Raw genomic sequence first — 24,744 nt, forward strand, 5'->3', positions numbered from 1 at the left:
GCAGTAGGTCTCTAACAGGTATAGATTCTTTGCAAGCAGTCTTGGGTGGGCGATAATCTAATGAGGTCATCTGTCTATAGCAGGCATTTTATCCCAGAATCATTTAGTGGGATCCTGAGTTTGATGTCTGCTCCAGCAGAGGAGGAAGGTCACTGATTTATATGTTGGAATGGGTACAGTATTAAACCTGCACTCCTCTTCAATTGGGAAAGAAGATTATCAGTTTGTATGCTGTTTATTTCTTATTATACAGTTAACAAATTGATACAGAGCCAATTATGTTGTACTAGTTGTTAGCAGTCCACTCTGAGTGGCTGTGACTATTAATTTCTGTACCTGCAGTGTGTGCATTTGACCTTGATGATTTCCTTAAGTAAAAACAGATGAATAGAGACCATAGATGACTTGGATTTTCCCATATTGGAGGCCTCATCCCCCCAAAAGAGTTTAATTTATTGTTTGTAAATTCATAATATTTGTTGATCTCTGATGAAAAAGCCAAATTTCAAATATTTTTTCTCTACTTGGCATAAAGAACAAGTGTCCCAAATTTCAAGACTAGCTCAGTAGGATGCTTGAATAGTTGAAATTCCAGAAGAAAGACTAATGGAATTCACCTGTGGAATTCATTGCTATATGAAACTACATTGAGCTGAGAGCTCAAAAAAGAATTATACATTTTATATGGGTAATGTGAACATCCCATGGTACCTCTGATAAAACTATAAAGGATAGAAACCCTTATTTTCAGGACATAGTCAACTACTAACTAATCAGGTTAAGAGGAAACTTTCCCTGTGGCCATAACCATCCATTACAGAGTTTCTTGCACCTACTTCTGGCCATTTTCAGAGACAGGAACAGATGCACCACTGGTCTGATGTGGTATGGTAATCCATATGTTCCTATGACTAGTGTGGGCTCAGTCAGCCTCCGCCACACCTGGGAGAGCTCTCAGAGGGAGGAGTTGAGGGTGGGACAGCTAAGCACAGTTGGTGGCAGTCCAGTGAGGAGAGCAAACATCTAATCCTCAGCTCCTGGAGAAGGGCTGGTTGAAAGCAAGAGCTCCTTGGACTACTGCTGCTTGACAACCCCTGCCTTCCAGGAAGGGATGGCTGGATGCTGATCGACTTTTAGTGGGACTATTGTTCTAGATTAGCCTTGAGCCCAGTTGGGGCCACAGCCTACCAAAGCCCTCTGAAGAAAGGGAGCCTGACCACACCGGCGGGGCCATTCATTTATGTTCATTTCGTTGTGTGTTTGCTGACAACCCCTGAAGGGGCAGAAGACCGGGTCTCAGCCTCTCATCACTGGACTGGACTGAGGTGGTGGAACGCCTGTATGCTGCAGACCAGAGGCTGGGTGAGTGAGCCCTGGGCAAGGAACCCGCTGACAGCAGTAATAGTGCAGGTCACTGTCACAAACACCGGCATTACAGTAGATGTTTCCTTACTATGTCTAGTTTGTAGCAGCTTTAGGTTCAGGCTTGGGTGCCAGAGATGAAGTAAGGCAGAATTTAGGCTCCTAAGTCACTTGGGGGCTTTGGGAATGTTTGTCCATGGGTGTCCAACTCCTGGCACCTAAGTCTCCTAGGTAACTTTGGAAATCCCAGTCCAAACACTTTTGTTAACATCTAAAAAGCTGGCACATATCTTTCCCTGCTCATAAAGAAAGGGAGGGCTGTGGCCAGCAGTTCTCCGTGCAGGGAAGGATTTGACTTGCTTGTGCGTGCGTGCTGGGGGAGGGAGAGCAGATTCTGGTCCTCTTCTTACTTATGCTTCTGTCTCCCTCTCTGCACTTCCTTTCCTTTGCCCGCTCAGGTTTCCAGGTGTAACTCACTGAAGTTAATCTCTTGTCTGTACTCCCTATTCCCGATCTGTGTCCCTCGCTTTCCCGGGTGCTTTGGGTTTACACAGCACCTTGAAGCACCGGTGTGTCCGGTATTCCCATGCTTACACTCTCTGCAGTTGCCTCTTTTCTCTTCCCCACCGGCACGGTCTCTTTTCCTCTCCCCTTCTTGCTGCCTGCGGCGCCTCCACACCCTTCTCTGCCCCCGCGTCTCCTTCTTTCTCTCCCGCTCCCTCTCCTTCTCTCTCGCTGGTTTTCTCTTTCATGCGCTCTCGCACTCTCTCATTCTCGGTCTCTTGCGCTCCCTCTTTCTGAGCCTCCCCCTCTCCGCTTCTTTCTCTCTCTTTATCGCGCCCCTTCCTCCCCACCCATCCCTTCCCTGTGCCGCCCCCTCGTTGTTTCTTCTCCCCCCCCATCACCCCTTTTCTCCCTGTGCTGCCTCTCCTCCCTCTGTCCCTCTCACACTCTGTCTCTCAGGCTGAGGAGGAGCCGCAGCCGCCGTGTTTAGCCCTGTCTCTGATCCACGTGGCTCTGGAGGCGCTATATTAGGTGCGCAGGAAGCCCTGCCTGGGAGAAGCTCAACTGGGGAGGAGGCAGGATCGGCCGGAGCAGCGGCTCGCCCAGGCTCTCCCGGGAAGGGCGCCTGGCTCCCACGCGGGAGCTGCCGGCTCCTGCCCAGTCCCACTGGCTGGGAAAGACAAAGGGAGACGCGGAAGGCAGAGGCGGCGGCGCTGGGACCCGCGGCGAGCGCCGAGGAGCCCCCCAGGACCTGTGAGCGGCCGGCCCGCTCGCCCTGCCCTTCCTCTGCTGGGGCGCTTCTCCGGTGAGCCGCTGGGAGCCTCAGCCCGCGACGGGGGGATCCCGGGGAAAGGATGGGCAGAGTTCCGAGCGGGGCAAAGGCGCAGTGGATGGGGGGGGCACCAGGGGGCGCAGTGGCTGGGGTGACCCCGGCGGGGCAGAAGGATCCCGGAGCGGGAGGAGCGTTGGCGCAGGGCCGGGCAGGGTACGCCAGACCCGCCCGTGGGGCCGGAGGTCAGCCCGGGGCGGCGGGCTCGCTCTGCGCTCCGTGGAGCGGCGGAGAGCCGGGGCAGGGCTGGCAGGAGCCCGCGGGATTCCCCGCTAGCCGCCCGACTCCGGTAATGGGATAGAGACGTTCCGCCCACAGGCTGCGAAGGCGCGGCCGCTCGGCTGTCCGCACGCCTCTGCCCCCGGGGGCTGCGGGGGGCAACGCCGCCGGCCCTGCGGGGATCTCGCTGTCGCCCCGTAACTTTGCCTCTAGCCCGGGGCCGCTCCCCGGGTCCCCCAGCTTGTGTGTGGGGCTGGGACTGAGCCAGCCCCCGGCCGGCCCCGGGCCCCAGCTCGATCCCGGGCCCCCCGCTCCATGGAGCGGGCTGTGCGTTTCTCCCAACGTAGCGCTCGCCGTGGGCCGCCCCCCTCTCTTCCTTCCCTCCTTCCTTATCCCTTCGCAGCAACCCCCGCTCCCCGTCGCCTGCAGGCTGGCTGGACGCGCGGCAGCCGCTCGGCTGGGGAGGGGAAGAGGCTGCTCCCCGGGGAGGCTCTGGTTGTGATCTCTGCCAGCTGCTCAGTGACAGGCAGAGGGGAAATGAAAAAAGTAATTCAATACCCTGTGGCTTTGCCCTCCGGGGACTCGAGAGACACAGGAGGACACTCGCTTCTTGAGCCACCCAGACACGGTGTAGCCAGGCCGGCTGGTCGCTCGGTTTAGTTTGGTCTTTTTCTGAACGCTTGCCCGGGAAGAACTTTTTGTGGGTTGCTCCTTGCCTGTAAATCCTCCGCCGGACTGGGCTTGAGCTGTGCATTATTCCCCCTGCTCCTTCCAAAAAAAGCTTTCTGAAAAGACGCCCACTTTCAGCCAGAGGGAGCCGAGCCAGGGCTTTGCCTCCCGGCCGCTCTGCAGTTGTTAATCCAGCAAAGAAGTTTTGGAAATGTTGGTAGATTGCGCCCGGGCCTCTCGCTGAGCAGATGGTCGCCCTGGTAGCTGCCGATACGGATAAATTAATCAAGGGACTTCTCATGTTTATTTGGATGATCAGCGGCTCTTTCCGGTCACAGCTCTCTGGGGTAAATTCTGCAGCGTCCGCCGCATGGCACAAGTTAACTTTGGGTTTCAGTGGGAAATTCCTCTCGGACTGAGAGGACACTGGTGTTGGGGAGGCTGTTTGAACGTCTGTTTGGCTTTGTTTCTCTGTTTTCCCGCACCCAGTGAAGAAGTATTTCAAGGTAATCTTACGCTTAAAGAGCCCCCTCACTCAGGAGAGATTCACACTGATGTGTTCGCTAATGTTAAATAGATTGGAAAGTTTAGTGCCGTGTAGTTTGCCAGACTCATTGCTCTGCAAAAGCTCCTTATTTGGGGGGCAGGGGCAGGGGGTTGTGTCTCTAAAAGTTATGCTGCTGGTAGAAGTGACTGCATTATTCAGGGTTTGTCAGCCTTTCTGCTGTAAAGGATTCTTTCTGGGTGAAAACTGGCATACAACTACGAGCAATATTTCTCTACCGAATTTTGGTAGGAGGGAAAAGGATCAGGCATTTTCCCCTTATAAAACTGACAGTCTTCCTGCTCTTAGGGGCCTGATCCTAGGCTCAAAACTCTCACTGACTTGATACCTTGTACAATCAATTACTGAAGACTAGAGTATTTGGGGATTCCTTTGGGGGGAAAAGTAGTATAAACTCAAGTTAACTATACTAACTCAAATGGTTTTTACTTACAAATGTAATTTGGCACACAATTAGTAACATGAAGTAAAAATAATTAACGTTAAAGGTTAACAAATCGCCCGTTATGCATGTTTGATTCCTAAGGCCAAGATTTTGTCACTGATATCTTTAGTAAAAGTCACAGACAGGTCACGGGCAATAAAGGAAAATTCAGGGATGCCCGTGACCTTGACTTTTACTAAAAATGCCTGACAAAAGGGGAAGCTGTGGAGTCCCCACACTGTGGCGGCTAGGCAGCTGAGGGGGCCCCAGCTCGGAGCTCCGGGGGGTCCCCCACCGTCCCTGGCAGCTCAGAGGTCCAAGGGGCCCCTGCTGTTCATGGCCGCCATGGGTGCCAAGGGATCCCTGCAGCTCCCAGCCGCCGTGGGCTGAAGTCACGGAGCTCTTTGGAAGTCATGGATTCCGTGACCTCAATGACAAAATCATAGCTTTATTTTTTACATGTGTTTGAGATTCTTTCTTACAATGAGCACATGTTCCAAATCCTTAACAAGACCATTTCTAGTCTTGGCATAAATTAAAACAAATGAAAGGATAAAAAATACATTCATATATATTTATTTGATAGAAATCTCATATGTGGGTCTAATACGCATTTTAAAGAAATGTGTGCAGATGTATCATATATATTGAAATTACACATGTTCATATAACAATACACTCTTAAAAATCTAAATTATGTATTTGCCTACAGGCTGTCATACTGTCTGGAGTGGCTCATGTCTCTGAGTACCAACCTCAGTGCAGACTGTCAAAAAGCAAGGCAGACACCCAAAGCTGGCTGTATGTTTTATAATTAGATTTCACCAACCTAGTAGCAAATGTGAATGCCTATAACAGTCTTACCATGGATCCACAGACAGTCCCTCTTGTGCATTCCAGTCTATCTACAGACCAGTCACTTACTGCAGGTCAGTTTGTACCTCATTTCATGCTACAGACAATGTTTGTAGCCAATCCTATAGTAAATTAAGGATTTATTAACTAGGGAGAAAAAAATGAGTTATTTACAGGTTAAAGCAGGCAACATATACACACAAATGAGTTAGTCTATGGTTCCAAAAAGTGACTGAATCTGTCAGCAATGAATGTCTTGCAGTGTTAACCATGTTGACCCCGGAGATCAAGGCTTTTGTTTCATATCTTCAGCCCTATGATAGTCCAAAGAGCAAAGATTGACAAATGTTCATGTGAGATCTTTATTTCCTTCTTCCAGAATTAAAGTCGGTTGGACAAGCTTTCTGGCACGTAACACCTTTATCTGCCAAAAGTGAGGAGGTTAGTTAAACAGAAATAAAAGGGTACAGCGCCAAAAGTGAAACCTCTGCAAGCTGCATGGAAACTTTTTAAAGACCCCATAATAGAGGCTCAACTTAAATGTATATCCCAAATTAAACAACATAGTAAGAGAGCCAAAAAAGAGCCACCGTGGCTCAACAACAAAGTAAAAGAAGCAGCGAGAGGCAAAAAGGCATCCTTTAAAAAGTGGAAGTTAAATCCTAGTGAGGAAAATAGAAAGGAGCATAAACACTGGCAAATGAAGTGTAAAAATACAATTAGGAAGGCCAAAAAAGAATTTGAAGAACAGGTAACCAAAGACTCAAAGTAATAGCTTTTTTTTTTTAAGTACATCAGAATCAGGAAGTCTGCTAAACAACCAGTGGAGCCCCTGGATCGAGATGCTAAAGGAGCACTCAAGGATAATAAGGCCATTGCGGAGAAACTAAATGAATTCTTTGCATCGGTCTTCAAGGCTGAGGATGTGAGGGAGATTCCCAAACTTAAGCCATTCTTTTTAGGTGACGGATCTGAGAAACTGTCCCAGATTGAGGTACCATTAGAGGAGGGATTGGAACAAACTGATAAATTAAACAGTAATAAGTCACTGGGACCAGATAGTATTCATCCAAGAGTTCTGAAGGAACTCAGATGTGAAATAGCAGAACTACTAACTGTAGTCTGTAACCTATCATTTAAATCCGCTTCTGTACCAGATGACTGGAGGATAGCTAATGTGATGCTAATTTTTAAAAAATGGCTAGATTCAGATGGAGGGGGTTGTTCTTTTAAAGGGTTGTTCTTTTAAAAAAGTGGGGTGGTTCATCAATGGCTATTAGCCAGGATGGGCAGGGATGGTGTCCCTAGCCTCCATTTGCCAGAAGCTGGGAATGGGCAATAGGGGATGGATCACCTGATGATTACCTGTTCTATTCATTCCCTCTGCAGCACCTGTCATTGGCCACTGATGGAAGACAGGATATGGGGCTAGATGGACCTTTGGCCTGACCCAGTAGCGCCGTTCTTATGTTCTTATGGACGGGAGAGGGCCATTAGCCCAGTCTTTGTGTCGAGATGTTTCTCAATGTTCCCCTTAGACCTTGTTTACACTACAAATTACTTCAGTATAACCTACATCACTTAGGGGTGTGATTAATCCAACCCCCTGAGCGACATAAGTTATATCAACCTAAGCACTGGTGTAGACAGCACTATGTTGGCAGGAGAGCTTCTCCTGCAGACATAGCTACCGCCTCTCTGGAGGGAGTAATTATTAAGCTGACGGGAGAGCTCTCTCCTCTCGGCTTAGAGCATCTTCACCAGACGCACTGTAAGTGCTCTAGTGTAGATGAGCATTAGTTCTGATAATCCTTCTTGATGGGCGGGGGAACCTCGCCTCCTAACTGGGCTCACAAATTCACAGGAGGCATTTTTACAGTTATAAAGCAAAATTTATGTATTACCTTATACTATGAGGTACAAACATTACAAGTAAGGTTAACACATGCAGCAACTTAGACTTCTAAAGATGTGTTTAGTCTCTATAATATACTTCTAACACCTATCTTGAACAATACTAACATACAGGTGAGCTGGTCTGGTTTCCAGCTATGAATGTGTCAGTGCTCAGCTGATGCCTACAGCCTTGACAAGGGGAGTCTGGCCTACAGTATCTCACAGGACACATTTTAAAAGGAAAAGCAACCTAATTATAGATTAGAGATAGATTGGAAGGGTGAGAAATCTCTTATTTTTTAGTCAATTTTTATAAGCTCTAAAAATATTCTTTAAAAAGAGAAAATCCCAGGTTATTCCCATCTATTTCTTTTTTTCCACTGAAGTTTAAAGTTGGCACTTTATCTATGATCCCATACTGGGCTCCTTCATATTAGTGTTTGTACAATGATGTAAGTTAAAGATGAAGAGTCACCTTTATCTATACATTTCCTGCCTCCTGGTGGTGTGCAACACATGCACTTGGGTTGACCCCTTCTTTGTATTTTGTTTGCATAGCTGTAACTGAGGGGCTGGCTTTGTATTAAGCATCTGCTTTGAAAAACCGACCTGAAATAGCTACTTACTGCGAAGACAAGCTTGTGCACTACCCTGTGTCAACCCTTGTCTACTGAGGTAAATAAACTGAACCCTATCCAGTTTATAGGGCTTGATCCAACACTCGGTAAAGTCAGTGAGTCATGAGCAATACGATGTTGTATTGTCCCTATGGAACCATGAGGACAGTAGAAAAGTCTTTGTGTGCTTTGCCAAACCTTCCCCCAAACACACACTATTGCGCTTGTGGCTGTCTGTCCACAGGAAATGGTTACACTAGCGTCCTCTCTACTCTGGCCTGGAAACTTAAGTGTTTAAACAAAAATGTAAACAGTTTGGCTGGGCATTGAGAATTTGGGAGAGGGGAGGAAGGGGAAGGACGTGTTAATGACAGTCTTAGATGTGGCATAGTCTACAGCTGAGCTTCACTGGTATGCAGGTGGTTATCCTCTTTTTACAGCAAGATAACAGACACACAGTAGCTATCCTGATGTAAAATCCTAAGTGGAGACAAGACACTGGTAGCTTTCACCAAGAAGTTGCTAGGTAAGGTCTGCACTATACTGCTTATCCCTCTCCCCCAGCTTGCCTAATTTATCCTGGGCACTACAGATGGATAACTGCTATGCCTTGGCTATCTTGCTACATTTTAAAAAACAAAACCCTGTTTGTTTCAGTGAAGACAAACTGTCTCTGTGGGGAAGTTATTGTGAAATAACATAGGGTGTGATTTTACAGCACGATAATTAATGGGAGGTAAACTTGGCATGGTCAACCATGGGTGGGGAAGTGGTACTGCCTCACCTACGTACCTCAAGGTCAACACAAGTGATAGTTCTCACTGTAAAGTCCTGAACAATCACAGGTTGTTTATCACAATGTTTAAAACAAAACACCTTTCTCAGTGAAGACAAGTCTCAATTTACACACCTGGCAAAATTCCGCATAAAGGGATACGAGTTAAAAATGAACAGCCCCCTCCATCTGAATCTATTTTTTACCTTGCTGCTCTGAGTATCCTCTAAGATCACTATGAGAGAGATTAGAGTGGGAAAATACAGTTCTATTTTGTTCATGCTCTTTGTGCTTTTGACAACACTTTGTGCTTAGTCAGTTTAACTGCTTCCCCTGTATAGTAAGTTGTCCCAGCAGTCTGTGCGTTTTCCCCACACCAACAGAACACTTAACGTTATCACCAAAAAATTGGCAGGGGGACTTGAGGAGTCCAGTGTTAGTGCCTGAAACTACTTAAAAGTATCTCTTTAAAAAAAAAATTGACTGTCTTAATAGTGTTTACTTATGGTTCTATCCATGTCTCCTTTCGCTTACTGTAGTATAAATCAGGAGGAAATCATGATAAGTTCATGGAGGATAGGTCCACCAATGGTTATTAGCCAGGATGGGCAGGGTTGGTGTCCCCAGCCTCTGTTTGTCAGAAGCTGGGAATGGGCGACAGGGGGTGGATCACTTGACGATTTCCTGTTCTGTTCATTCCCTCTGGGGCACCTGGCATTGACCACTGTTGGCAGACAGGATACTGGGCTAGATGGATTTTTGCTCTGACCCAGTAAGGTCATTCTTATTGAAGTTGGCAGACATTTCTGTAAAACTTGTGTAAGGGAGAAAAGAAAATAAGCCTTCTAGTTCTAGGGTAGCATAGACGGGACCGCAGTCTTGCAGTTAGTGAGGCACTCTGGGATAAAAGGTGCTATGTAAGCGTAAGATTAGCTGCATTTAATAAGAGTTCTTTCCTGGTGTTTCAGTAGGTCCTTTCGGACACACTGTGTTTCAAATAGTGAGTAGTTCCAAAGACTGTGCAGAAGTAGAAGTGTTCCTGTCAAGGTTCCTCCCCCACTCTGAACTCTAGGGTACAGATGTGGGGACCTGCATGAAAAACCTCCTAAGCTTATCTTTACCAGCTTAGGTCAAAACTTCCCCAAGGTACAAAATATTCCACCCTTCGTCCTTGGACTGGCCACTACCACCACCAAACTAATACTGGTTACTGGGGAAGAGCTGTTTGGACACGTCCTTCCCCCCCAAAATACTTCCCAAAACCTTGCACCCCACTTCCTGGACAAGGTTTGGTAAAAAGCCTCACCAATTTGCCTAGGTGACTACAGACCCAAATCCTTGGATCTGAGAACAATGAAAAAGCATTCAGTTTTCTTACAAGAAGACTTTTAATAAAAATAGAAGTAAATAGAAATAAAGAAATCCCCCCTGTAAAATCAGGATGGTAGATATCTTACAGGGTAATTAGATTCAAAAACATAGAGAACCCCTCTAGGCAAAACCTTAAGTTACAAAAAAGATACACAGACAGAAATAGTTATTCTATTCAGCACAATTCTTTTCTCAGCCATTTAAAGAAATCATAATCTAACACATACCTAGCTAGATTACTTACTAAAAGTTCTAAGACTCCATTCCTGGTCTATCCCCGGTAAAGACCAGCATATAGACAGACCCAGACCCTTTGTTTCTCTCCCTCCTCCCAGCTTTTGAAAGTATCTTGTCTCCTCATTGGTCATTTTGGTCAGGTGCCAGCGAGGTTACCTTTAGCTTCTTAACCCTTTACAGGTGAGAGGAGCTTTCCCCTGGCCAGGAAGGATTTCAAAGGGGTTTACCCTTCCCTTTATATTTATGACAGTTCCCTTTAAAAATAAGAAAATGCCAGCAAGTTCACCTCTCGGTTGCAAACATTTAACATGCCATTAACTTTGCCACTTGCTGGAGTCTTTGACAACAGTCTGTTTGGAGAGCTATGAATACTTTTTTTTTTTTCCCTTGTTCCCAGTTCTGTAAAATTGATTGTTTTTTTTAATCTTTACACCCTCACTGGTATTGAGGAAAACTTTCTTTTGGCCACATCTTACTTCCAAACAAAGAACAGGAATACTTGTGCCACCTTAGAGACTAACCAATTTATTTGAGCATAAGCTTTTGTGAGTTACAGCTCACTTCATCAGTTGTCGCTCACGAAAGCTTACGCTCAAATAAATTTGTTAGTCTCTAAGGTGCCACAGGTCCTCCTTTTCTTTTTGCAGATACAGACTAACACGGCTGCTACTCTGAAACCTATCTTACTTCCATTTGCTCCTCTCTGCATCTTTGTAGTAGGAAGAAGCGTTGATCCAAGGTTGCAGTCCTTGGTAGACTGTAGCACAGAAGGTAGATGGAGCTGGCAAAACCAACATGTAAGAAGCAGCGTGACAGCACAGACAGAGTAAAAGCAAGAGGGAAATCTTGGCACCCAGCCCTCTCTTCGGTGGAAGATATTCTGCTTTAATCCAAATTTTTTTAAAAAAAATCTGTTTATTCATTTCTTAAATATCTGACCACTCATGCTTTATTAGAGTATCCTTAAATAGAATGATTGTTATTTAAGAGGGTATGTTCTAAGTTAGCAAAAGACTGAGTCTTGCAATAAAGAGTAAGTAGCTTTAAATTAGCTCATTTTCAGTTTTACTTTAAAAACCTATTAACAACAGGACTAAGTTAAAAGGAAATACAGAGTGAAGAGTCTTAATGCCTGGTAGGATGCACTCAAATGCATTTTTTTTTTTTAAAGCCATCAACAAATGGGCTTGAGGTGCGTCTAGGGCTCTTACTTGAAACCCCCAAGAGGATGTGTGGTTTTGTGAAAGAATTACTATTGGACCCAATGCTTTCTTCTCTATTCCACAATTAGACAGCCAATGAGTCAAATTCAAACTGATTGAGTCAGTGGATTGGCAATTTTGCTCTATAATCCAAGGACCCGTAACATCCTGGAGAGGACAATTTATCGCAATAGAAAAGCAGCAATGATTTCTTCCAACCTGGGATACGTTGATCTATGTTGGAATTTGTGCACTTCCTCATTTTTCATTTCGTAATGTGATAAATAAGAGATTTATCTGCCCCTGTTTGAGGCATGTGTGTCTATATAACTTTCAAATTCTGAACCCACCATGCCTCCATGGTCCAAATGCTAGATCAAAAAGAGCTATGATGGAGTTGGAACGCCTCTGTTTACAATAATATAATTCTATTGTGATTAGACACCTTAGCTAAGACATCAGAATAGAATCAATGACCTATTCAGTTCCATCATTTTAATTTAGTCATTGCTCTCAGAAACCTGCCAACCTGCTTTGCATCTCCTGTCTAGCAAGTCAGTTGCTATTTTATTCTCTATAGGTTCTTATACTGTGCTCATCACTGCAATATCTGAGCACCATCTAGTAATGCAGTAAGCAACATCTGCCATGTTTGTTCTCTCATCCTCTCCCCAGTGGGAGAAGTGTGTGCAGTGAAGTGTCTTATAATTATTTTTTAAATCCCAAACAATATATACCTAAATATATAGCAGTGTGCATATGTTAGAAAAAGCAACATCAAAGACATGTGCATTGCTTGTAGAGCAGAAGGTGGTGAGTCCTCAATTCCTGTAGGTACTGCTGTTAAAAGTGTCCTTTTGGCATTTTGATGGGGCACATAAGCCTTTTAAAGATATTTTGCTGTCTAACAAAACTTGGGCTTGCGTTTTTTCCCATCTACATCCAAATGCAAACAAAAAATTTCTCTCATGTAATTACTCGCTGTGTACTTGAATTCCCTTGACTAAAGGAGAAATTGCACAACAAAGTCAAAGTCTGGAAAGTAATGGGGATATTTGTTACAAATCTGCTTGTCGTATGTGGGTTTTATTAGAGACAAAGAGAAGTCTTGCAGTTAAGGCATTGGACAGGGACTTGGGAGAACTGAATTTAATTTAATTCATAGATCTGCCAGCAACTTTGTGACTGAGAGAGCCCATTAATCTCTATGTATATCTAGGCTGCAATAAGACCCACAGCACGGCTGCCACAGGCTAGGGTCAGCTGCCTTGGGCTCATGGGGTTCGAGCTGTAGGGTTATAAAATTGCAGTGTAGAGGTCTGTGTTCCGACCTTCTCCGCCACCCCGCGTCCCCGAGCTCCTGTCCCCCAGCCTGAGCTTGAACATCTACACTACTATTTTTAGCCCTGAACGCCATGAGTCCAAGGCAGCTGACCCAATCTCTGAGACTGTGTTTTTTATCACATTACAGACACACCCACAGTGTCTTAGGTCTCCAGTTGTAAATCAGGTATAACAGTACTTTGGTCTGTCTTACCTATTTTCACTGTAAGCTCTTTGAAACACTGTGTTTCCTGTTAGTGTTTGTATGCCTCTTAGGCATCAGAGCCTAAGCTTTCTCATGGACACTTGTTATCTCTTCCATCCTCTGATACTCCCTCCCTTTTTTTATTTAATGCCCACAAGTACCTATTCACAACTATGGATGACGTGTCCATGTCTCCCGCCTGCCACTTGTAGTGTGTACAAATTAGCACTCTGGACAAGGTGGAAACTAGAAAGCCCCTGTCCCTTACGACAGATTGTGCTCTATGGCCAATTTAAGAACTGCCCACAACACCGAGGAAGGCCAAAGCTCTGATACAGTGACAAGGTCTAGCAAGGCCTCCAGAAATTCAGTATTCCCACTGACATCAGGGAAAATCCTGCCCACTATCACTGCAGAGAGCCAACAGAGAAGCCATGTGGAGGCCTGCAGGCAAATCAGGAAGTGGAGTGTGCTCCAAAGTCCAACCTCCATCTGGCGAGTGGATCTGTAGCCGCTGTGGGAAGGTTTGCACTCACGCATCGGGCTCTTCTCCCATACCATTGCTAAGCACCACTGATGAACCAACTCTGTATGAGGACTCCTTCCCTACTGAGTGCACTCCCACTGATTTAGGTGAGAGTGGAGTATGAGTAAAAACAGCAGGATCAGCCCAGATGGAGCAATACGGAGGCTACTTTAGGTCAAAGGCACAAAACGGATTTTGGAGGGCCCACTAATCTTAAAGGATTAATTGAACTTTGTCTGTTTTGAACTTTGCCATGGAGTAAAACTTATTGGAACAGAAGATTAAACAGAAAATATGGTCATGTAAAAGCACTGAATTAGGTCTGGCTTCAATTCCTGGCTCTTCCCCAATTTGTGTCCTTGAACAAGTCATTTCATCGGTCTTCATTCTCTTCTCTAAGAATAAAATGTGGAGCATAATATCTCCTTTGTCTGTAGCGAGTGTAGACGGGATGCTGGAACAAATTTTATAGTGGGGGTGCAGCCATTGAACCCAACTGTAAACCCTGTCTATGATGGAAACCACATCAATCCAGAGGGTGCTGCAGCACCCCTAGCACCCCTACTTCCAGCACCTCTGGAGTAGACTGTAAAATCTTTGGGACAGAAATTCTCTCATTGCTTCCTTTGTTATTCTGTAAAGTTACACTTTAAAAACATTGACAACTAGAACAAGCCCCTGGCATTGGGGGTGGGGGAGAAGGGAGGCTCTGTGCAGCACCAATAAAAAGAAAGTGTAGTTATTGGCTTTTCAACGCATTGTACAGTGTGTACAGAAACCGTGATGGGAACTGTTGAACAGAGCACCTGTTAATAATGGAAAAGGTCAGTGCACAACGTTCTTGTCATGAGGCTGTAACTTAAAGAAATGGACCTGCTGCTGCTACTCAATGGGAAGGCTTTCTCTCCCAATGGCAGTGATTCTCACATACTCCAAAGAAGCTGAGTGCCTTTGCCCATTATCCCCCACACCAGGCGTTCAGTCCTAAACTGTACCAAGCTGACCCAGCTGAGAAGAGGTGTGAGGAACAAGGTGGATGCAAATCAATGTTAACATCAAATAATTTTTTAATTTGGATTTTTTTTTTACTTTCTCATTTAAATTGTGTTTTCTTTTTGCAAATAAACCTGTTTAAAATGAAATCTAAATTTAGTACAAACTCTCTGTTAAGGCCAAAACTTCTTATAATGTCTTAACTTTTAAATAATAAATTTGCTGAATCCATGAGCTTCTATAAAAACTTTTGAGTTAAAGGCTGCTTTTCTAAATAGAGAGAGAATGGGGACAAACATCTAACTTTTGTGGTCAAGCTTTATAAATATGGCACAATAGGTCATCTGAAGTAATGTAGGCGATTGTATCCTTTTCAGGAGACTTCGGCAAGCAGGAACTTAAGCTTCAGTTACTTTCCCTTAAGCATATTAGAAAATTTTCCCAGGCTGACCAGAAATAATCAGTTTACTTAACTGATTATAGTTAATCCCTCTTAGTTTAATAAAATATTTAGTTGTAAATATGAAACATGTTTTTATAGGAGAAGTTTATGTATTTGAAACATTCAAGGCTGTTTTGTTTAATAAAAAATAAATTTTATAAGCTGTTTTGTGTGTTTCATTCAATTTCACTTACCATCCCAGTGAGCAAAAAGTTAACTACCTAGTAAATAAGCAGTATATTGACAGGATTCAGAGTAACAGCCGTGTTAGTCTGTATTCACAAAAAGAAAAGGAGGACTTGTGGCACCTTAGAGACTAACCAATTTATTTGAGCATGAGCTTTCGTGAGCTACAGCTCACTTCATCAGAGTGAGCTGTAGTTCACAAAAGCTTATGCTCAAAGCAGTATATCGTTTACCATTTTCTCACATACTAAAAATATACAATTAATAAGAATCTGAAAATATTAAGCTGTATAATTGCTTAAATGTGCATAGTCCTAGATAGCAAAAAGGTGTACCAAATGTAGTGTACAGGTTCTCTTTAGTTGTAGATCAACATGTTTGAACGGTGTTATCAACAAGTGAGAATGTATCTTTCTTTGGAAAATAACTGAAGTACAAGTGGAAAAATTGATTTAAATGAAGGCTTTCCACGTGGTGATTTAAATCAATCCACCAGGGTGAGGAAACAGTTGGTACTAGGACACCTTTCTTTTCCCTGATCCTCTCTCAGCAGGAGACTGAAACAGTCCCCAGTGTAACCTAGAGTAGCCCTACAGCTGCTCTAAAATATGCTGTCTGTATCCAGCAGCTGCAGTGGTTGAGGATCTTGCAGACAACTGTGCACTCCACCCCCAGCAAGACCCCTGCCCATCCTCCATTCACCTTGTGCAGAGAAGGGAGGTTGACGGTGATGTAGAACTGATTACACCAGCTTTCTGCAACCCTACAATTCCTTTTGTTAAGGAGAAATCCTTGCCTATTCCTTCAGAGCAGCTTTCTGCAGTCGGGGAGGAACTGGCACTGAGAATTGAGCCCCAGGTATTAAATTGGATGCACATTTTAAAAGGTCTCCAGCCTAACTAAATAATGTGGTCATTTCCCAGGGATTAGTGAGCTATTTTTTTATTAATTTAGCTCTGTAGTGCTTAACAGAAGAGCAAAGGTTGCTGCTTTTAAGGAGTATTTAAACTGGTAAATCATTCTTGGGACTTGTCTTTTTAATCAATACATTACACTGACATTTCTGAAATGTCTTTAGTGTTGCATACCAGGCTGCTGTCACAGCTCAGTGAAGAATACAATAAATGCATCAATTAAATCTGAAAAAAATCCTTCAGTTCATATAACCCTAATAGGGAACAACATTGCCTAAATTCCAGTTTCTGATATGAATCAGATTCCTTATTTGTGGACCCCGTTCCATGCAAGCTGCACGTACCTGTTCAATGGCAAATTGCTCACAGGTGCAATCTAAAGCTAGGTATCAAAAAAATGAGGCCACCATTGAAAATTTGGTCATAAGCAAGTTGCCTAAAGTCATACAAGTAGTTGGGAGCACAGCTGGGATTAGAACAGGATTTCTCAAGTGTGGTCACCATGGCTGCATGTGGCCACCGGGGGCTTTTCTTGCAGCCACAGCGTCGTGAGCAGTGACTAGAGTAGGGGAGGGCAAAGCAGGGGCCTCTCCCTCAGGACCACCAGCAGGGGTTAGGCCCTGCCCCCATCCGAAGCCATAAATGTTGGAGGAACAGACAGCCACTGAGTTCCCCACCTTCCTGGCCGTGGTGAGGCTTGGGCTTCAGCCTTGGGGTGGCAGGCGGCAGGCTCCGGCCCTGGATCCTGGCTGTGGGTGAGAACCCCTGGATTATAACATGCAGCAGAATGGTTCTTTGCCATGAATTCCCTCCAACAACCCACAGTACCTCCAATATGCGTCCTTTTAAATCCTCTTACATTGTCTTTCTTCATCGTCTGTTGGATTCCAGCATTCCATCCGTCTATGGGCTTCTCTTTACTGCAGAGTTAACTTGAGTTATAACCCTAACTTGAGTCCTGTCCACACAGGACCATCACCCTTAATTTGAGTGTGGTAATGCATTTATAACTTGGGCTGTCAGCCTTCTGGGGGGGTGTGCGTAGGTTACCGCTGAGGTCGCACAGCTCATTAGTTACTAACACAGTTACTGTGTGCTACTTGTGTTATTTTACAGCGTGGCTGCTCTCAGTCAAGATGATTTAACTCAAGTGCAGATAACTTGTGTTTCTTCTGCAGTGAAGATATAGTCTATTTCAAACGAGAGAAGGACCCTTTCCACTTTTTGGTCTATAATTCAAAGTAGTTTTCTTCATTCTTTCCTACCACAAATGAAATGTGGTTATAGTCAGAAAAAATGACCATCAAAGCAAAACCCCAAGGATTTCTCTTTGTGACATGAGTTCCAAATCAGACCTGCTAAATTTAGTAAGCAAAAGAACTTGCTTGTTTCCAGTCCTACAAATGCAAATGAAGTCCAAAAATCAGACTGCTTTTCTACCTCTTACATTGAAGACTCTTTACTGGTGTCAATCAAATTTGTCTCTACTAATGCTGAAGGTGTGTAAGGCCTATCATTTTCCAAAGAACAAGCTAGAGTTCGCGTTGCTGTTAATAGGAAGTAGTTAGCAGAAGAGGTTAGCAGAAATGTTGCTAGAACGGTATAATTTTAACAGCCCCTAACTGCATTGCAAAGGTTATGGCATTATGGGAGAACATACCTAACTATTTCTCGGCAGCGTGTATTATTCTAAAATGATCAAATAATTTACAAATGTAATGTGGAGATCGAGGGGAGAGGGAAGTGGCACTGGTCTTCTGCTGTCTAAAAGGTGGAGTAAATATTAACATAAACAGGCCCTTAGAAAAGCTTTCTCTTCTTAGTTGCGTATGCGGAAGGGGGAGTTCAAATACAAACCAACCCTCTTAATAAGACACCCTCTCAGAAGTGGAAGACATTAATCCTCTGTAATGAACTTGGGACGGCAAGGCTGGTGAGTGGTGTCTATTTAAGCTGCATGAAGGACCTGATTACAAAAGCATAGGTTCCTTTGTTAATTTAAATCCTCTTTCTGAGCTAAGCAAATAAACTGATCTAATTTGTGGTTCAGTCATGGGTTCATTTGGCACAGCACTGGTTGCTTGAGTTGTGCAGCCATGGGAATAGAGGGGGCAACATCCCTGCAGATAAAGCATCTTTATGCTTTGCCACAAGAAGCAAAATCTAAATGAGGAAACATTCACCTTGTAACTGATAATTTAGGACTCCAGGGGTGCATAAACAACGCAGGGCTAGGTTGGCACATGCAGAGTTTGCTATATTGGCTATCTTGGCCTAAGTAGAAGTGATCATTCTGAAACCTCCATATAGCAATGCCCAGCTCTACCTTGTGAAATATTGAATGTGCGTGATGGTGTATACAGGTCTGATTCCTAATAAAGCTTTGGAAAAAAAGCTGGTCTTCTCTCTTTTCTTTCTGTCTCTTATTTCTTTCCAGTTCTGCTCTCAGTTTCTCTTTTGCTACTGTCCAAAGTCTGTCTCCACTCTACTGTTTCTCTTCACCCCCAGCCCCTTCAGTCCACTTTTTTTCCCCCTCTTCCCTTTCCACTCTGCACTCTTATCTCCATTCTTATTTGCATTATTAGTCCTCCCCTTATTTTCTGTGTGGACTGTTCTGCCTTTCACCTGCCATTGCGGGACCCAAATCTGCAAGGTGCTGATATAACACTGACAGAATCGAACCTGGGACCTGTGGAGCTAAATGCATGAGCCTCTATTGCATGAGCTAAAAGCCACATGACTCTTAGCTAAGGCTGTAGCAGACTCCTCACTCTCTAGATCGCCGCAAGGGGGGGACAGAGCACCACACCAAGCAGCCCTGGGGTACTCTGAGTCCTTGCAATTCATTCTGAGGGCCATGAATGCTGAGAGTACTCAGTACTGGTGTCACTCAGGTCAGGCCCCATCTGTGGGAGGATAGACTTGTGGCAAAAGCACTCTAGTTAGGAGCATAGGCTTCTATTCTTGAATCATCAGACTTCCTGTCTGAGCTCACGTCACCTCTCTGCCTCAGTTTTGCTGTCTGTTAGTAACTAACCTTCAGGGCTGCCAAGGCTAAATTCATAGTCTATGTACAATGCTTGAAGAGACTGCGAGGAAGGTGTGATGGCCACCCTCTGGGTTGAGGCACCAGGGGTTGACTGAGAAACCTCCAGCCCTGGACGCAGGAGCTGCTACAGCTTGATCTAAAAGGCCAAGGCTCTGGGACTCGCTGTGGTAACAACTCATATAGTGTGTGGATGTGCAGAGGGGACCCTGTAACACACACACACACACTCACCAGTGAGTTACAAAGGCACTGCCAAAGTCAGCCTAACTTTATAGCACCATCTGCTTTCTCGTCCACTCAAGCAGTGATCCGGCCACTTGTGCTGAAAGAGATGGGACAGGAATCAGGTCTGAGTTAGATCAGCCACTCTTTTTTCATAGCTATTTGTGTACTGGTTGAGTGAGACAAGAGGCAAATGTTATGTTCCAGAATAATGCAGTGTGTCATCTAACGTGCTATGATAGTCAAAGCAGACTGTGGGTAATGAATACCAATATAAATAAAGGCATTTAAAACTGGGAATACTAAAGCTTGAAGCAGCATCCTAGAGAGCACAGGTGTCAAGCTAGCTGGATTCTTGAGCTGGCAGCAATGAACTCTTTATATCAGATGATAAGCCCCCTGCTCCTAAGCCACCTGGAACACACACATGTGCTGATACCTTAAATGGCTTCTCAGTGTTCTCTTGATAAATAGAGATGTGGAGGACACACTGGGAAACACAGAAGCTGACTAGCATGTATGACTGCGGTAAGCCCAGTAACCATATGGGCTACAAAAGAACTCATCCAGAGGTCATTAACCTTGTAGTTCTCAACACAACCTCATTTGGCTGTGAAACCAATGCCTTAAACCTTGGAATCATTAAGAAGCAGGTAACTAAGGACCAGTAAATCTGTCCCAGGGGACTAGCCATTGGTATGTGTACAGATGTGTAACCCAGGCCTGCTTGGTATGGTGCTCTGTCCCCCTCTAGTGGCATCTAGACCATCTAGAGCAGAGGTTCTCAAACTGGGGGTTATGACCCCTCAGGGCGTCACAAGGTGGTCACGTGAGGGTCATGAGCTGTCAGCTCCATGGGGCTGATAGTCATGAGCCCCCATTAAATTAAATTGCCCCCTTTTTAATTTATAATAGAGGGTCACACTCAGAGGCTTGCTGTGTGAAAGGGGTCACCAATACAAAAAGTTTGAAAACCACTGATCTAGAGATTGTTGAGTCTACTATAGCCTTGGCTAAGAGGCATATGGTGTTTATCTCATACATATAGCTTCCCAGGTTCGATCCCGCTTGCCAACAACTGGGGTCTGCTGGCATTACAGCTGCATAATATCAAGCTGTTTCATAGGATGTTTAGGAATTGAAAGGGTCTCAGTCACATATATGACATGGCACCTCCCTCTGTCAGCGGTGTGGAGTTTATTTGCAGAATACAGTATGGAGGGAAATACTGGTGAATTGGGATGAATGCAAGGCACAAAGTAGCAAAGAAAACAGTGATTCTCACTTGTGGGAGTACGGAAATAACTCCATTCAAGCTACATGGGTGTTAACTGGGTGCAAGTGGGCTCAGAGTCAGGCCCACTCTATAGCATATCTGCTGCCACTAGGAGTGGGTTGGGCTCAGAAGAGCTAGAAGTGTCTTTCTATCTGGACATAGCTGCTTCTAATGTTCTGCTGTCCTGAAGGGTCATGGAAGTGAGGGTGGGGGAGAGAGGGACTGTGAGGTGATCTAGCCTGTCTTCCCACTGCTGAAGATTTGTTCCTTACAATGCTGTCCTGATTCTACACTTCTTTGTACAGTCCCACATGTGCAAAGTGGGTGTGAGATGCTACTAAATCGGAATTATATTGTTACACGACTTTGCACAGGAGTAAATGACTATGCAAGGGCAGTACTCCAGCGGGACCTAGGTCTCCAGTGCTTTGCCCTGTCTCATCCAGATGGGGCTTCCCCCACTCATCTTAGGATACTGTTCTAAAGCAGAAGTGAAAAATGAACAATGCTTGAATGAATTTAGCCTACGGCATCTACACAGCACATTAGCAGTCGTGTAGGCCAAGGATCAAGAGAGCAGGTGGTTGGAGAAAGATGTTGAATAATCATCTTATCCTTCTCAGCAGTCAGTGAGGGATAGCAGTGCTGGATAAACAATGTGCTGGTGGCAAGGAAATAAAAGAGCTCTAAAGATATGCAGTACATCTGTGCAAGACCACTTACCCTGTTGACAGTATTAGGGATGAGTAAGTTACTAAGTATTCACAATTCAGTGGAGAGTTTTTTAATAGGGAGGGTCGCGGAATGATATTTTGGATTGAGGCTCAATAGAATGGAATGAAATTAAATTGTAACTTCTTTGGGCCAGGGACTGTGTCCTGTGTGTGATTTTAGTCCTGGCTCTGCCACTGGTCTGCTGTGTGACCCTGGGCAAATCGAATGACTGCTCTGTGCCTTTCCCCCCCAATCGATAAAGGGCTTTGCGATCTATAGCTGAAGAGAACTATAAAAGAGCTAAGTATTATGGGACTGAATCAGAAGTGCTCAGCTGGGTTATAGGATAGTCATGGTCTCCTAGGGAGGTTTCCCTTAGCGAAAGTGGTAGGTCCCTCTCCTTTTTGGTTTAGGAGTACCTGAATTCTATTCCCGTTCCCAGGGACTGAGTCACGTGGCTGAATGTCAGCCACAAAGCCCTAACGCCCTAGATTTACCACACAAAGGGACACTGTTGTAGAAGGGTGACATCTCTTTTGTGGGCACAGATTTCTCCAATAGTGAGATCGTGGTACAGCTGAAAATGACACTGCTTGAGCAGACTGCTAGACTGTGAGATGTTGCATTCTGCCATCTGTGTCTAAGTGTTAAGGGAAAAAGAACAGGTGAGATTTGTACTTTTGAAAAGCATCCCTTTCAGACTTCCATGTGTCTGCAAAGGGAGCTCTTTCATACATGTCAAAGCTTGACTCCTTTCTACCTTTGTTTCTAAACAGGTTTCATTTGGCAATAGGGTTTGATTATGGATAAAAATTCCTCTTTAGGGCACAGACACATTTCTCAGTATTACAACTCTGCCGCTTTACAGCTGTCAGAATCAATCTTTCTCATCTCCCCCCACCCCCAGCTAATCATGTGTCTCTAAGCCAACTGATTGCTGCTCCTGGACAGGTGTGATAGCAGCACATCCTGGCTGACTCCAACAGTATTGATTTACCGGGGCATCGGGCGTTCTGTTATCAAACCTCCATCTCCCTCTCTCTCTTTCTCTTTTTTTTTTTTTAATGATGCCCAGCAGCCTCACTTCCTGTAAAAGAGGGAGGGTAGGGTCATGAGCAGTAACCCTGAGCTGTGAACTTGTCATATCTAACAAACTCATTTGGCTTTGTGACCCAGGGCAGCAGTAGCACCCTTCCAACAGCAGTCCATACTTCCATGACGACAGCTCCAACAGTTGACTTTACCAAGACCGAAGTGGCTAGCTATTGGCAAGTAGAAATTGGGACTGCACGCTCCCAGAAGGCATTGGTCACGTGCTTCTCCACACTGAGGAGGGCTCTCATGCTGGTGTCCAGCACTGCAGCTCCAGGATGAGCTCTGTGCAGACTTTCAGGAAAGTCTCCTTCCACATCTTGAAGTGCTGCAACCATGGCTGGTCATCCTAAGTATGTAGCACTAACTTGTCCCACCCATCAGTGCTGGCTGGCTGGACCCACAAGTGGTGCTCCACTAAGTGAAGCCAGTCCAAGGAAAAGTCATGCAGTATTAATTGCCCAGTTTCATCCTTCCGCTTGAATGGTATCCATGTGGCAACATGTTGCTGGTGATCTTCCATCTCCTCCAAAGCCACTGGCCTTGGTGATCGCCAATACACATGGAGCCCATTTGTGTTAATGATCGTCAGAAGCATGGTGCTCTGCGGAACGTCCTCCAGGCTGCCTGACAGCAGCAGTTTGAATTCCTTTTTAAAAAAGTTAAATAGCTTGAAAATGGCACTGGCTAGCAAAAAAACAGACAAATTATGTGTGCCTGGGGAAGGAGTCATGGGAGTTTGACCCCAAGTGCCAGAATTCCAATAGGATCCTGTAAGTATCCCACAATCCAACATAAGATACCCATAATGCATTAAGCATCGTGCTGGGACATCACATTATGGGATACATGCTCAGAAATGCTGTGCATTTCCTTTTAAAAAAGCACTGTGCTTTGTGGCTCTGATGACTTACAAGGAAAGTTGCGTAAGCTGTTTTAGATAGCAGCTAGAATGGGAACACTATCTTGTTTTAGTTCTGCAGATATAACTCTGGCTGGGAGTGTGTGTGATGCAGACAAGAACTAAAACCCTAAATGCAATTGAACTAAATCTGGCCTCTATAGATGTAAGAGTATATTCTCCAGTCCATTGGATGCATGTAATTCCCATGTGCGTCAAAAGGAAAATGGACCCTTAGTTTACATCACAATTGTGGATTATAATTTGAGGAAGTTGGCAGTCTCTTCTGACAAGAGACAGGACCAGCAGGAGGAATTAATGATCCTGTTCCTGGTGAGTTGAGTTCATTGACACAAATTGAAATAATTTGCTGAGCAGTGCACAATGAAGCTTACAAAATCAGTGGGCATTATGCCCATGGTTAGTATAAAATCTACCCTGCAGAAAGGTATTTATACCATAATATGTGGTGTACATTTAACATTTTTCCTTATTCTCTTAAAAAGACAATGGTGGTCATATAATCTAAACCTCCTGCTGCTTTAGGGTTGGATAATCACTGGAGTAAATCCTCATTGCTGACATATCCATAGGAGAGAATGTGTGATGGGGTGGTATAAACTTTTGGGCAGCCCCTTAGCTGGAGCAGGTCAGCAAAGCCCCATATGTTCTTCCTTGTGTGGACCTGTGTCAGTAAATCTAAGAGTCATAGATTCATAGATACTAAGGTCAGAAGGGACCATTATGATCATCTAGTCTGACCTCCTGCACAACGCAGGCCACAGAATTTCACCCACCTACTCCAGCGAAAAACATCTCACCTATGTCTGAGCTATTGGAAGTCCTCAAATCATGGTTTAAAAACTTCAAGTAGCAGAGAATCCTCCAGCAAGTGACCCGTGCCCCATGCTACAGAGGAAGGCGGAAAACCTCCAGGGCTGCTTCAAATCTGCCCTGGAGGAAAATTCCTTCCCGACCCCAAATATGGTGATCAGCTAAACCCTAAGCATATGGGTAAGATTCACCAGCCAGATACTACAGAAAATTCTTTCCTGGGTAACTCAGATCCCACCCCATCTAACATCCCATCACAGACCATTAGGCCTATTTACCATGAATATTTAATTACCAAAACCATGTTATCCCATCATACCATCTCCTCCATAAACTTATTGAGTTTAATCTTAAAGCCAGATAGATCTTTTGCCCCCACTGCTTCTCTTGGAAGGCTATTCCAAAACTTCACTCCTCTGATGGTTAGAAACCTTCGTCTAATTTCAAGTCTAAACTTCCCAATGGCCAGTTTGTATCCATTTGTTCTTGTGTCCACATTGGTACTGAGCTTAAATAATTCCTCTCCCTCTCCGGTATTTATC

General features: G+C 44.7%; 1 protein-coding gene across 3 annotated transcripts in view; it reads left to right on the top strand.

Moving 5' to 3' along the window:
* The first annotated feature begins 1,345 nt into the window (after window positions 1-1,345).
* Window positions 1,346-24,744, top strand: part of ST3GAL1 (ST3 beta-galactoside alpha-2,3-sialyltransferase 1) — a 127,978-nt gene continuing 104,579 nt past the window's right edge. For 2 of the 3 annotated variants that reach the window (XR_014710568.1, XM_084621545.1), the window contains exon 1: window positions 2,276-2,671. The gene's annotated coding sequence lies outside the window, so the exon portion shown is untranslated. Of the gene's footprint in view, window positions 1,363-2,275; window positions 2,672-24,744 lie in introns of those variants that run through there. The other variant, XM_084621546.1, reaches the window with a different exon arrangement.

This window comes from Lepidochelys olivacea (genome assembly GCF_965140295.1).
Source record: "Lepidochelys olivacea isolate rLepOli2 genome assembly, chromosome: 2".
NCBI classification, from domain to species: Eukaryota; Metazoa; Chordata; order Testudines; family Cheloniidae; genus Lepidochelys; species Lepidochelys olivacea.